The sequence below is a fragment of the Lagenorhynchus albirostris genome, chromosome 2 (genome assembly GCF_949774975.1).
Source record: "Lagenorhynchus albirostris chromosome 2, mLagAlb1.1, whole genome shotgun sequence".
In the NCBI taxonomy this organism is placed as follows: Eukaryota; Metazoa; Chordata; class Mammalia; order Artiodactyla; family Delphinidae; genus Lagenorhynchus; species Lagenorhynchus albirostris.
In genome coordinates this window covers 122,336,287-122,351,936 of record NC_083096.1, presented here as the reverse complement: position 1 = coordinate 122,351,936, position 15,650 = coordinate 122,336,287, and positions in this window count along the sequence as shown.

Sequence of the window (15,650 nt, the reverse complement as noted above, 5' to 3'; positions counted from 1 at the left end):
CTGTAAGAAGCAGGAATAAAGAGCAAGAAAAAACTGAGAACATTTTTAAAATCAATCTATTATAGTTATTTGATTATTTTTGAAAAGGAAATAAATACCCGAGACTCCACCATCTAAAAGAACAACTAGTAAGTACTTTGGCAACAACTTTTGTCTAACAGTATGGTTTCCCCATTATACTACTGCCTTTTCTCTAACCCAAAGTAACCATCACCCCAAATCCCATGTTCATCTTTACCTGGCATCTATTTTTATGTATTTTTACTGCATTTATAAAATTAATATGTTGTTTTTAATTTTTTAGCTTTAGCATGCAGTATTTAATCTTTCATAACTTTTTTCATTTACTATTATGTTGCTAATGTTCATTCATATAGTTGCATGCCACTGTAACTCATTCATTTCAAACTGCTGTATAATATTCTAATATGTGACTTCATTTTACTTCCATATTTGCTTTTTGACATGTTACCCCTAAAATCATCATTAAGATCTGTAAATCACCCTTAGTAATTTCAATATTTCAATGTGAAGCACATTCTGGGATAAGGTCTTTCAACCAAACATTACCTGATTCTCTAGACAAGTAAGTATGTGGGAATGACTGACTTATTTACTCTCCATAAAAACACTCTCACAAAAGCTCAGATGGAAAGGCTATTCATTGTGTCTCCCTTTCATTAAAAACAACAACAACAACAATAAAAATAGGCAAAAAAATCAATTTTTAAGCAACTCAGTGATTTCAATATTAGGTTGTCTTTTGTTAGAAGAAAAAAAGTTACTTAACAATCTCTACTTCTTGAAATGCGCCTTCAGGCTTAAATAGCTGGATCATTTTTTAATGGAGCCCATTCTATGAAAGCCTTATAGTTTATAGGCAATGCATTTATGAGCTTACAACTATGAGCTGCTGTTTCTTGAATGACAGGCATTAAAAAGCTGCACCAACCTCCTGCCAGGGCAGGACCAGTTCCAGATGATCCCATGTGCCAGTGGGCAATGTGACTTAGTGTCCTGAATACACAAGATCCCAGGTCTCTCCTTCTGGAGAGCTAGTCTCTCCTTCTGGAGAGCTAATCTTGGATACAAAACAAGGTCCCACCAGACCTTTTGATAAAATTGATTAGCATTTCTCTCTACCTTATGCTGTTAATTGAGATTTTACAAGCTATCATATTGGCCATTATTATAGAAAGCAGGACAGAGCCTTGGCTCTTAGGCCCTTTTCCTTCTCTCCAAATTACTGTATTTACAGAAATAACAGGCTGCAGTAAGTAGGACACTGCGCTCTTCACATACTTCTTACTAGGCCAAGTGTGTTTCACATTCCTTGAGGCAGATACTATTTCTCTAATTATAATTTTACACTAATGATGTTCTGTGTATAGTGAGGGGGGGAAGTCAAAGAGGTTTGGGGAAATTCAAGGAGCAGTTCTGAGCAGATTGTATAGAATAGGGCAAGTACACACAGCCTGGGAGTTGAAAATCTGGGGCTATGGCCTTGTCAGCAGTGTCTAGCTGCATGAGGTCCAGGAAAGCACTTATCACTAGATTTTGCTTTCTTTAATGGAAAATCTGCAATGAATGGGGCTGGGTTCAGTGGGATGATTTCTTTCTTTTCTTTTTCTTGAGACACTGTACCTACAGCCTATTTGGCCTTCCTTCAGACCCTTGAACATGAAATGCTCCTTCTCAGAGCCTTCAGAGATGTTGCTTCGTATAACTGACAGAGCCCCAAACTCTTCTCTCCCCCTATTCCCTCACACAGCCCTTCCCATAGTTAATCCCTACTTATCCATCAGATCGCAGTTCAGCAAGCACTTCCTAAGGAAAGATTTCCCTACTTGCCCTTAGCTACGTGCTCCCAGAACACTGTCCTTCCCCTTCATTACACTTATTATACTTGTGGTTAAATGATCACTTGTCTCATGGTGACCTACTCAGCTAGAAATCAAGCTGAGGGCAGTGGCCACATGTCTAGATTTACTTTCTTGCTTTGCATATAACAGTCATGTAATAAATGTTTATAGAATGAAGTGGTACATGTACATATACTAGAGAATTTTATATAAAATTTTAGAATATTTACAGAATTTCTAGTATCTATATACTTTTCAATAAGAATCCCCGGTGACAATTAAATTCCTATTAGCTGACAAAAAATACCATATGTTGTACTAGAAACAAAACTAAACAAAATGAAACACATTTAAGAAAAGATGAAACAAGAGGAAAATGTAAAAGAGAAAAGGAAATATAGAAACAATTGAAAGGAGGCCCTCAGAGAATTGCTAAAAGTTGCATGCTTATACCAACATAGATTTCAATTGCTTTCAGCAAAGAGAAAATACTAATTAGTAGAATAATCCTTGTTTCCCAGTTTGAAAGATTACTGTGATTGCTTTCTGCCAGTACCACACCAGGCCTTAATGGTTTCAAAGATTAATTAATAGCATGTGAAAGCCAACTAGCCAATTAATGGCTGCATGTCACCTAAGTGCCCTACAGAGTATGTGTTCACATTGCTTAGGTAGTTAGGTCTGATGCATTGGTTTATACTTGTTTTTCTCATTGCCATGTGTATTTTCAGTATATCTTTTCCTCTTATATAGACTGCTAACCACATATCAGTAGCTCCTCATAGCTAATTTGTAAATTAACATGTATTTTCTAAATTTAGTAGTGAAAGTCCTGCCTACACCAAACAAAATTCCTAGCCCTTCAAAAATTATTATATTATTCATTCTATACATCAACTGCATGTCTAAATTTTATCTAACGGCAAATTTTAAAATGAAGATTAATTATATGAAACCTGCCTATTCTGAGAGTTGTATCATGTGAGACAAAACACTTGATCTTAAAGTGCTTCCTTTGTAGAAGAAAAATCACAGAACTTTCTAGCCACAGGATCAGGAAATGCTGTTTTGAGTTTAGAGCATCTTGTTTGCTACAGAAATCATAAATCCTCTTACAGATCATATATTATTTTTTCATGATTATAAGGAGCTGAAAAACATATTTATATCTCAGTTTTATTTAGTGTATAAAGGTAAGCATTTTGGGGATTGCCCCATGCCTGTTTTATTTTGTCAGCTTCATTTTTCTTTAGACCCTAATTCCTTAACAATTTTATTTGTTATCTTCTAATGAATTTGTCCCAGGAAGCTGCCTAAATTCCTTTGGAGAAAAACTGAAATGAAAATAAATGAATAAATAAATAAATTAATTAATTAATAGTAAATCTAAAAACAATTTCTGTAAGTAAATTCTCTCATTCTATAGTAAAAAGCACTAAAATACAGGGGCAGATGCCATCTATTTCCCAAATTCCATTTCCTTGAGTTTCCAATTTTCCTCAGGAAATACTTTAAGCTTTTAAAAAGGTCCCAGGACATGAAATAGTCATATGCAAATAACTATTGAATAACCATTGTAGCTGTTAATTTCAGTATGTCAAAATATTAGATTTACATCTCTCTATGGATATCAGCATTTTAGAAAGAAGAATGACATCCCTGATTTCATTCTATTAAGGCATTTACAGTAAGCAGTCCCACACTGCTCTCTAATCACTCAGCAGAGAAGCGGGTTTAGCTATGCAGGTACAGGCTGAAATCCCTTGTTTCTCTCAATGAATGGCACTGCAAAGAGAAATATTAGGCAGGTCAGGCATTTCCAACCACTGCAAGTCCCTTTGAAAGATTTGCTATTTCTTCATGCAGCGAAGGGAGCTCTGTACTGAACTCCATGACCGTGGTGGTTTTACCTGGCTACAACCCTCGCTTGTCCTAAATTTTTCTGTTGCATACTGTTTGCACTTGCTACTCATTCCCCTGGAACAATGTGCCTTGGCTGATTGGAATAGCAAAATCCTCTCTCCTGTTTCAAAGAATTAAGTTGGCTCTATGTTGTTATCCCAGTTACTGCTTTATAGAATGACTTCTGACCCAGGCCATTAAACACAACAGGTGTAAAGGGTACATCCATTGGATTGTTAATGGGTATAAGGGAAAGAATATCTGGACGCTAGTTAGTTCTACTTCTGGCACTAACTGGCCATGACCTTGAGGCTGTGGTTTAACTTCTTTAGGTCTCAGTTTCCCTACCTGTAAAGTAAGAGAGGCTGGTCTACAGCACAGGTCAGGAAACTTTAATGAACATTTAATTCTCCTAGTGATCTCATTAAAATGCAGTTCCTGATTCAACTGATCTGGGATGGGGTCCAAGATTCCGAATTTCTAACAATCTTCTGGGGTGATGCTGATGTTGCTGATCTAGGACCTACATTTGAAGAGTTAGGGAGAGAATCACAAAAATTCTTTGACTTCATTAGAACACCTAATTGAAAGGTAACATATAAATAAATAAGAGAACTCCTTCCTTTATATGGAAATTCACTTTTTCATTTATTGTGTTTTTAGGTGATACTTAATTGAACTTAATTTAAAACTATTCCTTTCTCTCTCTCTAATACTCCTTTGCCCTCAAAAAAGAATAAAAATAATGTGCATTGGACATCATGTGCCATGTGTTGACTTCCAGTATATCCTATGAACAATAAAACTGATAGAGCAGTCATACGACAACCTTGAGTTAAACCCAAGTCTACTAAGAGTGATATCTCTTAGGACCTCTGACAAAGACAATAAGCCGAGGAACTCCAACAAAGCTGTTTTCATTGAAACTCCAGCTGTGTCATTGCTATGTTCCGAAGAACTAGAATAACCGTCTTACTCAGAAACAAAGGGTTTAAAAACATACCTAGAAGAAAACATTGGGAAGCTGAAATGCTCTAGTGGACTATGGACATTTAGAACTTAGAAGAATTGCCCTCTCCAGGAGTAATGCTGATGATTAAAGATGCAGGCCCATCCACAGCACCTCCCAGACTCCTGTGAGCACTAGCTATTCATTCTAGGAGCAGATTCAAGGCCAAAATTCTATTGTACTTACATGTTTAGCTCTGACCCATTTTAAATGACCACACAACCACTTTTTCTGTGTGCCATCAAAAACTTATTTCCATAAGTATTATTTGGAGAGAAAAAAATGGAACTCTTTATTCATAGTTCTCTTGATAAATTGACAGACACCAAATTAAAAGTCTATATATGTATAATGATTCCTAAGTTCCTTTTAGCAAAATATAACGTACAGTTATAAAAGCATGTACTGGATTATTTTTAAAAGTCTGTTTCGGTAGTAAAACTGCCATCCTACTCATAACTCCAGAACTATTCTCGTACTACTACTCCTAGAGTGACTCCTACCTACTCTTCTAGTTCTCATTCTATCCCTACTGCTATCAGACTTACTCCCTAAACTGACGTCTCACAAAACTTCTGAGACCACAGTGATCTGTACATATTTATGTAAAGCACAGGATGAGACAACTCCTATTTTTGTCCTTTCTTTTATTCCTTTGCTTATCCAACATTTAACAAGCCCTGGTTTTACACCGGGCAATGTGATAGGTGCTAGAAAAAGGTTTATGTCTTGATTTTCATTTTTCACTAAGTTCTTGGCATAAATCTCATTTAATCCTCAGATGTCCTCATGGAATGGATACTAATAACCTCATCTGGCAGTTGTGGTATAGGTTTCTACAGGAAAGTGACTTTCTCCATAGTAGCGCAATGTGAACTTTTACCTGTATCTTCTAAAGCAGACCTTTGTTCTTAAACCTCAGATTCTTTCTACTTCACACACCCAATTTCCTGATTTAGGAGAATTATGGCATCCATGTCAACTTTTGCAAAAACATCTTTTGCTGTTACTTCTAGTAGTACACAGGAAAGTGTCTGAGAACCCCAAGCAACATGTGTTAATAGCAGTCTGAAGCAACCCACTTTTTCTTGGAGCTGTGTAGACAAAGGCAAGTCCAGGGACTTCGTTTTCTCTCCATTCTGCATGAAACATATAGGAATACTTTTCACATAAGATAGCATCTATTCTTTGGAGTACATCAATATTTTTTCTAGTGAATCCTCTGAAGCCCGTGATTCTCTCCTCTCTCCCATGAGTGTTATGTCTTAAACAATGCAGAGTAGAGAAAACCAATACAAGCCGCTTAGACTATTTTGAGAATTCTCTAAAAATATTATGTAAATTTCTGGAGAGATCATTTGTATGGCTTTCAAAATATGATGGTAGCTTTATCTATCAAGTTCTCTTCCTTTTGCTCTCCATAGAAAAGCAGAACACATAAAGATCTGTCTATACCCGAACCCAGAGACCTTAATTGTGTACATTATGTTGGCACAGTCAGCTGTAAAAGGGGTGGAATGTACTTTCTTCAACTAAAGATGACCTTCCCCACTGACTATAAATCACCAATTAAGTTGACAATATCATAGCCTACAAACTCAATATTTAACTGAATTGGCTACTCTTCAAGACATTACCTTGGCAACTCTCAGTAATTCTAAACTCCAATAAATATTTATTGAATGCCTACTGTGTGTCAGGAAATTTGCCAAGTTCAATAAGAACAAAGGATGCAATAAAAGCATATGAGAAGATGTAGAAATGACTAAATGAGATAGAGTAATGAAAACACTTTGTAAATGAGAAAGAGCTGGAAAAATAAGTTATTTTTGCAAAAGTTCTATTTTCTTAAGCCTGAAAGAAAATATAATTTTAGGCATATTAATATATACCTTATTCAAGGAAAAAAATGTTTCAAGTCTTGAATCAAAGGCATGTTTATTACACTTGTGACCTACCTGGTATCTGTTTCAATTATTGCCTTGAAGAAATACGCATCTGGTTTAGGCTATAATATTTTATAGAATCTAATCTCTCACTTACAGAGAGAAATAGTGTTTGAATACAACAAGGTAGTCTTCAGAGGCATTCAATAAGACAAAGCAAATGCAAACTGGGTCTAATAGCTAAAGACTTTTTGACTTTTTAAGATGTTCAATTGAACATTTAAAAGGTTTAGTCTCATATCAGTTCTAGAAAGCCCCTCTGGGGCAGGCTTAAGTAACTATGCCATTAGGCACTCAGCTGCAAATTGCCTATTAAGTCTGACTAAAACTGTAAAATTGCTTTTCACAATGCAAATGAATGTAAATAAGAACAATTGGTTACACATATCACAGGCTATCAAATTGTCCACAGATGATACATAGTCCCCACCCCACACCCCCAGCCCTGGAATTAGCATTACTTTAAAGTCATATTCAGTAGGTCTTAACAGGCTTACGTGTCCCTATGATAAATTCCACAATTTTATTATAAGCAGTACATGTGTCCTATGTATGTTATTTATTATATGAAATTTAAACCTCTTTTTATCTATGTCTGAGGGCATTTATATTCAGGTTCAGTGGATGTATCACAAAATAATCCATTTAGCCTTATCTCTTAGGATATGTAGCATCATTCAGTTACTAAACATTATTAAAATCATGCATCTTTTTTTAACAAATGGATTACAAGAAAGAAAAATGTACAAGATTATAAAATGGCATGTCTTTGAATAGTAATATATACAGAGGAACCTTATTGCTATCATGTTTATGATTATTGTTTTAGAAATTTTCAAGTTATTTAACCTTTTAAACCTTAGTTTCCATATCTGTCAAATGAAAGTAATAACATGAAACTAATAGAAATGAGATTTCATACTGAAATTGCAAGGTAGACTGAGTGAGACTAGTGAGATGTCCCAGAAAAGGCATATTCTTAACCCTACTTCCATTCAAATACAATCTGTGGCACTTTAGGGGTTTTGGCCATCTTCTAATGCAAATCTGAAAACCATAGCCTTGAAACTCAAAAGAATGTAAAAATACTTGCCACTATTGTCTTGTCCTCAAACTTTTAAGGTCTCAGCCAAAAAATGAAACAAACATATTTTAATTTTAATATGTATGAACCTATCAGTCAACAGCTATTTTAAGAACCTCCTATTATATCATTATCACTGTGATCAAGATAAATATGAGACCAGTCTGAACTCCATTTTGAAGGAGAAGGTATGAAAACAAGTAATATGGAAGTATAAGAAAGTATGTGACCTCTTAAACTATCACAAGCAACATTTCTCCAATTACAGTACAGAATGTAATTCTTCTCCACCATATAGTATAAATATCCATGGGAAAACAATCTATTGAACCTTATTTATAAGATCATTCTGCTGTTTTGCAGAAATGATCAAGATGCTATTTTTAGAAAAAATGATACATAGAATTAAAAGTTTATATATTTCAGAGAAAATATTATAAATCAAGTGGGAATAAAGTTACACAACTGAGGTTTTGTTTTCATTACTTCATTGTCATCCACGCTGAAGCGGCAACCTTTCAACTGATACGATCACATAAAGTGGTAAACTCATTAAGAAAAAGAGATGTCATACTGCATTTCAAAGGATGTCACATATGCATTTTTCTGTAATTTCTATACATTTGTAAATAACATAATACACGAAGCACAGTTTATATTTTTATATTTCTCTTTTAGGTACCTTCAGGTATTAATCTTTAAGCATAATACCAACTAGTAAATAATTTATTTTGGAGCAAAAATAATCACCCAAACCCAAGTAATCATGCAGACTTCAATTCCATAGAGGCAGTAATCAACACACTGGAAGAGTGATATTTATACATTAAAAAATAAATTAAAAAAAGAAGAAGAATGTGGGAAGATCAAGCCATACTGTTTCCTTCGCATATGAAGGAAACATTTCAGATACATTTGGAAATATTGTCTTGGTATTTAAATTATTATTCATGATCGTTGTTATGTGTTTTGATTTTGAAAATCCACCATCAAATGTGTTTCTACATCTAAATTCAACTTACTTTTATTAACCATGAGTAGTAGTAAATGCTACAGATACACATCTGTAGCATTTACAGATACACAACAGTTTCTATTACAAGAAACTGTTACTCTCACCTATTAAGAGGGCAGGCTATGAGTTAAAGTACCTGGGAGCAGGACTAAGACAATTAAATATGGGCATCAAATTCCTCTACCCACTGAATGTGACATCACTGAAGAGTATTCTGTATTGTCTCCCAGAGTTCTCCAGCAGTACTGAGCATCTTTTGTCCACAATATTGATGTGCTCGATAACACAATTAAATTTCTTCACTTTCTAATCATAGTTCCATACTCCCCTACCAGTATTTTCTGGATGACCTCACAAATAAACTACATATACTCAAATCTTTTAAAGGAACCTATACTTTAAAAGATTATATATTTATAATCTTTATATACTGCATGCTTTTACGTATGCTATTTGTAAAGCAGAACACAATTAAATGTTTAAAATTTACTTTCTTCTTTAATTCACCATTCTACATCAGTTTGTACAAGATGTAAGCTCTTATCATGAGTATGAGAGTAATAATTTTGTCACTGGAGAAAGCCCAGAAAGTATCTTATTATTTTAATTGAGGTTATCAAAGACACCATATTTTCTGTAGTAAAACAGAGCAAAAATTGACAGATAGACACCTATATAATAGTGTACTCCCTTATCTGTCCTTACATATAATTTTCAGATGAAACTGGTAAACTGACTTTCACTAAAAAGAAAAACACAGATAAAATTTGGGGTCGGTATTTTTTACTAACCCGAAGAAAAGATACAAGAGCATGGAACTGGGTTGAAGGTAAAAATATATCTATTGTCAGAACAGAGGAAAAACTATATTTAGTTGAGCATCATCATTCTATCTTCCCACTTTTTGGTGAAGATGGTTTTCTCTCATGACCAGAGACCAGAGATCCCTGCTAAGAATCTATATTAGGGCCAGTCCTTAATCTTAATAATTTCTTGAAACATGAATCGTTAACGTTTTTGCCTTTTATTAACTGTGACCATTTTTCTAGTCAGGAATCCATTTACATTACTTAGAGGAGAATTAGGATTGTTCTAGAAGGAATGCCAAAAAAAAAAAACCAATGAGTCAACATTCACTTTTTTTTTTTTTAGCTTCCAAATAAGGCTAAGGGGAATCAAAAGAGGTGGGCTAGTGGGAAGTCAAGAAAGGATTTTATGTCACAATAAAACAATAGGTTAGATTGGGAATCAACCTAAATTTTACACCCAAATTTTACAAATTTTCACCTTCACACTACTCTTGTATGTAGTCAAAGGGCTATCCTGGCTCTTGCCTGGGAGCACAACCATCAACATCTGTCTGGTGTTGCCTATGAATCATCCAGGAGAGATGACAGTGACAGTGCCTGAGATTTCTATGCCCAAAATGATGAACTGAGCCACATGCAAATACTGTCCAGCATGGTCCAAAACATCCCTAAATGGAGGGTGGGAAAAATGAGAACTGGCAAGGCAAGATGAGACAGAGAAAGCCCCCAGACCTAGGGTGAGACCTGCAGTGGTATTCTACTTGCCACCATTCTCACCCCTGTAACCATATTATATGTTTACTATTGTGATTTTCAAGGTACCATAATACTTCATACATTGACTTGGATTTACCTTTTGGACCCTATTCCAAAGACAGAACTGTATTTTGAATCTTCACCGAAAAGCCATTCCCAGTGCCAAATAAACCATTTGAACATATTTTCCATTTTTAAGCCAAATGTTTTGTGTCATATGCCATATTGGCAGTGACTTTAAATGTTTCTGATAACTTTTAAGGTAATTATCATTACACATAATCTAGTTTTTCTTCACCCTGACATTTCATATTAAAGATATAGTCTAGCAGTTACTATGTTGTTTTCTGGGAATCGTTTACTTTCAACTCTACAGAATTTCCATTAGTCTCCTTTTATTAAAAGAGGTTTTGGGCTTCCCTGGTGGCACAGTGGTTGAGAGTCTGCCTGCCGATGCAGGGGATGTAGGTTCGTGCCCCGGGTGCTCCACAATGGAGAGGCCACGGCAGTGAGAGGCCCGTGTACCGCAAAAAAAAGGAGGTTTTATTCTTCCCTGATAAATTTGGCTTTATAAGAACATGATATTTACTGACGTAATAAAAGCTATTTCAAATAACTTTTTTCACATGTACTCTTTAAAATAATATAGATACCTGAATTTAACCTAAAAGCAAAAAATTATGATTGATTTCAGTAAATCAGAAGTCAGTATCAAAATTTGTACCAATTTGCCATTAGATTAGCATAACGATTATGTCAAAAATAAAAAGTAAACTCTAAAAATGATTTGTATCCATTTTTAATATAAGAATTTAAAATAATATTATATTTTAAATATTTCTTTTTTAGGAAATTTGCCACAGCTGTTTCTTACTCTGGAAAGTAACTAAATGCTATTCTCACCCATTATTAATTAAATATAAGTTTGAAGGACTTAACATACAGCTGTATCTTATTTTTCAAGATTTGATCTATTTCTCTTTGTTATTACAGTATTCATGTGACTCCTCAGGTTTAGCTGATTGCCATTACTCATGAGACCTATTTTGCTCTAAATTTTTAATTATTTCTCTTATGTAAACATTTCTTACATAACTAATACATGTTTATCATAGAAAATATGATAGTACAAAGATAGAAATAATATAAATCATAGATAATACTAACACCCAGCAAAAAACCCACTGTCAATTAATATCATATAAATGTATTCCATATATGTATGTGTATAAATGTGTAATCTGTATGTTTTGTATATGTATCTTAATAAACATACATTAATGCATATATATGTACACATGGCAAAGTGAGATTGAACTCTACAGGCTATTTTCTCTCCTTTTAAAAGCTTCATTTCTATAATTGTCAATGAGAAAATAAGGCAAATATATGGCTCTTCTCTAACAATATTTGGTGCTTATGATGAAATCCTTAAATATTTCCAAAAATACAATGATATTAATTAGATATTTCCAGATATTTAATTTTATTTTCAAGGAAAGGCTATTAAGAAATTCTGCATTTCAGGGCATTGGCTTGTCTTGTGTGGTAGAGATTTTATTGACTTCCTTATCGCCTCCCCATACTGGGAAAATTACTTCTGGAAAAGACCTCCACATTAATCTTTACCAAAATTTCAAATTTTTCAGTCTCCTTCAATATCTAATAAGTATTCCCAAACTAACTTTTACAATTTTTCTCCTTCCCACCTGATTCAATGTCACTGAGAACTAAATCCAGACTACCTAAATCCCATTGGGACCCTATGTTGCCTTCCAGCTGGCCATTTTCTTAGGGTTTCGAGAAGCGTTGTGAGCTGAAGGTTGATCATTTTGAAGGCCTCACGATGGTAGTACACCTTATATGGACTGAAGTTTTCTCTGGAAAAGTTACTATCTGGGACACTTATATTTGCTGCCTACAAGAGACTCACTTCAGATCTAGAGACACATATAGACTGAAAGTGAGGGATGGAAAAAGATGAACAAAATTGATGAAACTTTAGCCAGACTCATCAAGAAAAGAAGGGAGAGGGCCCAAATCAATAAAATCAGAAATGAAAAAGGAGAAAGTACAATGGGCACCACAGAAATACCAGGATCATAAGAGACTACTATGAGCAACTATATGCCAATAAAATAGACAACCTGGAAGAAATGGACAAATTCTTAGAAAGATGCAATATCCCAAGACTGAACCAGGAAGAAATAGAAAATATGAACAGACCAATCACAAGTACTGAAATTGAATCAGAAGTTAAAAACTAACAACAAGCAAAAGTCCAAGACCAGATGGCTTCACAGGCAAATTATACCATATATTTAGAGAAGAGTTAATGCCTATCCTTCTGAAATTATTCCAAAAAATTGCAGAGAAAGGAACACTTCTGAACTCATTCTACAAGGCTACCATCACTCTGATAAAGTTATCACAAAAAACAGACAAAGTTATCACAAAAAAATGAAAATTATAGGCCAATATCACTGATGAACATAGATGCAAAAATCCTCAAAATATTAGTGAACTGAATCCAACAATACATTAAAAAGATGACACACCATGACCAAGTGGGATTTATCCCAGGGATGCAAGGATTTTTCAATATCAGCAAATCAATCATTGTGATATACCACATTAACAAATTGAAGAATAAAAATATGATCATCTCAAAAGATGCAGAAAAAGCTTTTGATAAAATTCAGCATTCATTTTTGATAAAAGCCCTTCAGAAAGTAGGCATAGAGGGAACATACCTCAACATAATAAAGACCATATATGACAAACGCAAAGCTAACATCGTACTCAATGGTGAAAAGCTGAAAGCATCTCCTTTAAGATGAGGAACAAGACAAGAATGCCCACTCTTGCCACTTTTATTCAAAATAGCTTTGCAAGTCCTAGCCACAGCAATCAGAGAAGAAAATAAATAAATAAGTAAATAAGTACATAAATAATTGGAATCCAATTGAAAAAGAAGTAAAGCTGTCACTGTTTGCAGATAACATAATACTATATATAGAAAATCCTAAAGACACTACCAGAAAACTACTAGAGCTCATCAATGAATTTGGTAAAGTTGCTGGATACAAAATTAATATGCAGAAATGTGTTGCATTTCTGTACACTAACAATGAAAGATCAGAAAGATAAATTAAGGGAAAAATCCCATTTAACATTACATCAAAAAGAATAAAACACCTAGGAGTAAACCTACCTAAGGATGCAAAAGACCTGTACCAGAAAAACTGTAAGACACTGATGAAAGAAATTAAAGACAGCACAAACAGATGGAAACATATACCATGTCCTTGAATTGGAAGAATCAGTATTATTAAAATTACCATACTACCCAAGGAAATCTACAGATTCAGTGTAATCCCTATCAAATTACCAATGGCCCTTTTCATAGAACTAGAACAAAGATTTTTTTTTTTTACTTTGTATGCAAACACAAAAGACTCTGAATAGCCAAACAATCTTGAGAAAGAAGAACAAAACCAGAGGAATCAGGTTCCCTGACTTCAGACTATACTACAAAGCTACAGTCACCAAAACAGTATGGTACTGGCACAAAAACAGACACATAGGTCAATGGAATAGGATAGAAAGCCCAGAAATAAATGCATGCACTTGTGGCCAATTAATCTATGACAAAGGAGGCAAGAATATACAATGGAGAAAAGTTTCTTTTCTCACTTATTGAACAGTCTCTTCAATAAGTGGTGCTGGGGAAACTGGACAGCTACATGTATAAGAATGACATTAGAACATTCTGACACCATATACAAAAATAAACTCAAAATGGATTAAAGACATAAATGTAAGACCATATACTATAAAACTCCTAGAGGAAAACATAGGTGGAACACACTTTGACATAAATTAGAGCAATAGTTTTTTGGATCCATCTCCTAGAATAATGGAAATAAAAACAAAAATAAAAAAAATGGGATCTAGTTAAACTTAAAAGTTTTTGTACAGCAAAGAAAACCATAAACAAAATGAAAAGACAACTTACAAACTGGGAGAAAATATTTGCAAAAAATGCTTCTGACCAGGGATTAATTTCTAAAATATACAAACAGCTCATACAGCTTAATATCAAGAAACCAAACAACCCAATGAAAAAAATGGGCAGAAGACCTAAATAGACATTTCTCCAATGAAAACATATAGATGGTCAACAGGCACATGAAAAGATGTTCAGTATAGCTAATTATTTGAGATATGCAAATCAAAACTACATGAGGTATTACCTCACACCAGTCAGAATGGTCATCATCAAAAAAGTCTACAGATAATAAATGCTGGAGAGGGTGTGGAGAAAAAGTGTAGGTCAACACTGACCTACTACAGTGTTGGTCAGAATGTAAATTGGTGCAGCTGCTATTGAGAACAGTATGGAGGTCCCTTAAAAAACTAAACAGAGTTATCATATGATCCCTGCAATCCCACTCCTGGTCATATATCTGGAGAAAATTCTAATTCGAAATTATACATGCACTCCAATATTCACTGCAGCACTATTTACAATAGCCAAGACCTGGAAGCAACCTAAACATCCACTGACAGATGAATGGATAAAGAAGATGTGGTATATACATACAATGGCATATTACTCAACCATAAAAAATAATGAAATAATGTCATTTGCAACAACATGGATGGACCTAGAGATTATCATAATAAGTGAAGTCAGACAGAGAAAGACATATGATATCACTTACATGAGGAATCTAAAAAAATGATACAAATGAACTTATTTACAAAACAAAAATAGATGTGGAAAACAAACTTATGGTTACCAAAGGGGATAGTGGTGTGGGAGCAGGGAGATAAATTTGGAGTTTGTGATTAACATCTACATACTACTGTATATAAAATAGGGAAAGAAAGACCTACTGTATAGCACAGGGAACTATACTCAATATCTTGGAATAACCAATAATGTAAAACAATCTGAAAAAGAATATATATATATATATAAATATATATGTATAACTGAATCACTTTGCTGTACATTTGAAAGTAACACAGCATTGTAAATTAACTATACTTCAGTTAAAAAAAAAAAGTTTGCTGAAATGCTCAGATCTTGGATGTCCTTAAGTAAGAATTAACAAAGCTGTGGACAAGTTTAACAAAAGCATTGACATCCTAGCTTGAGAGCTTGAAGAAACTCAATAACCCATGCTGCATAACCAAACGATTTTCCTCTACCGCCATCCTGGAATTCACTGGTCTAGTTATCTGCATGATTCAATTCC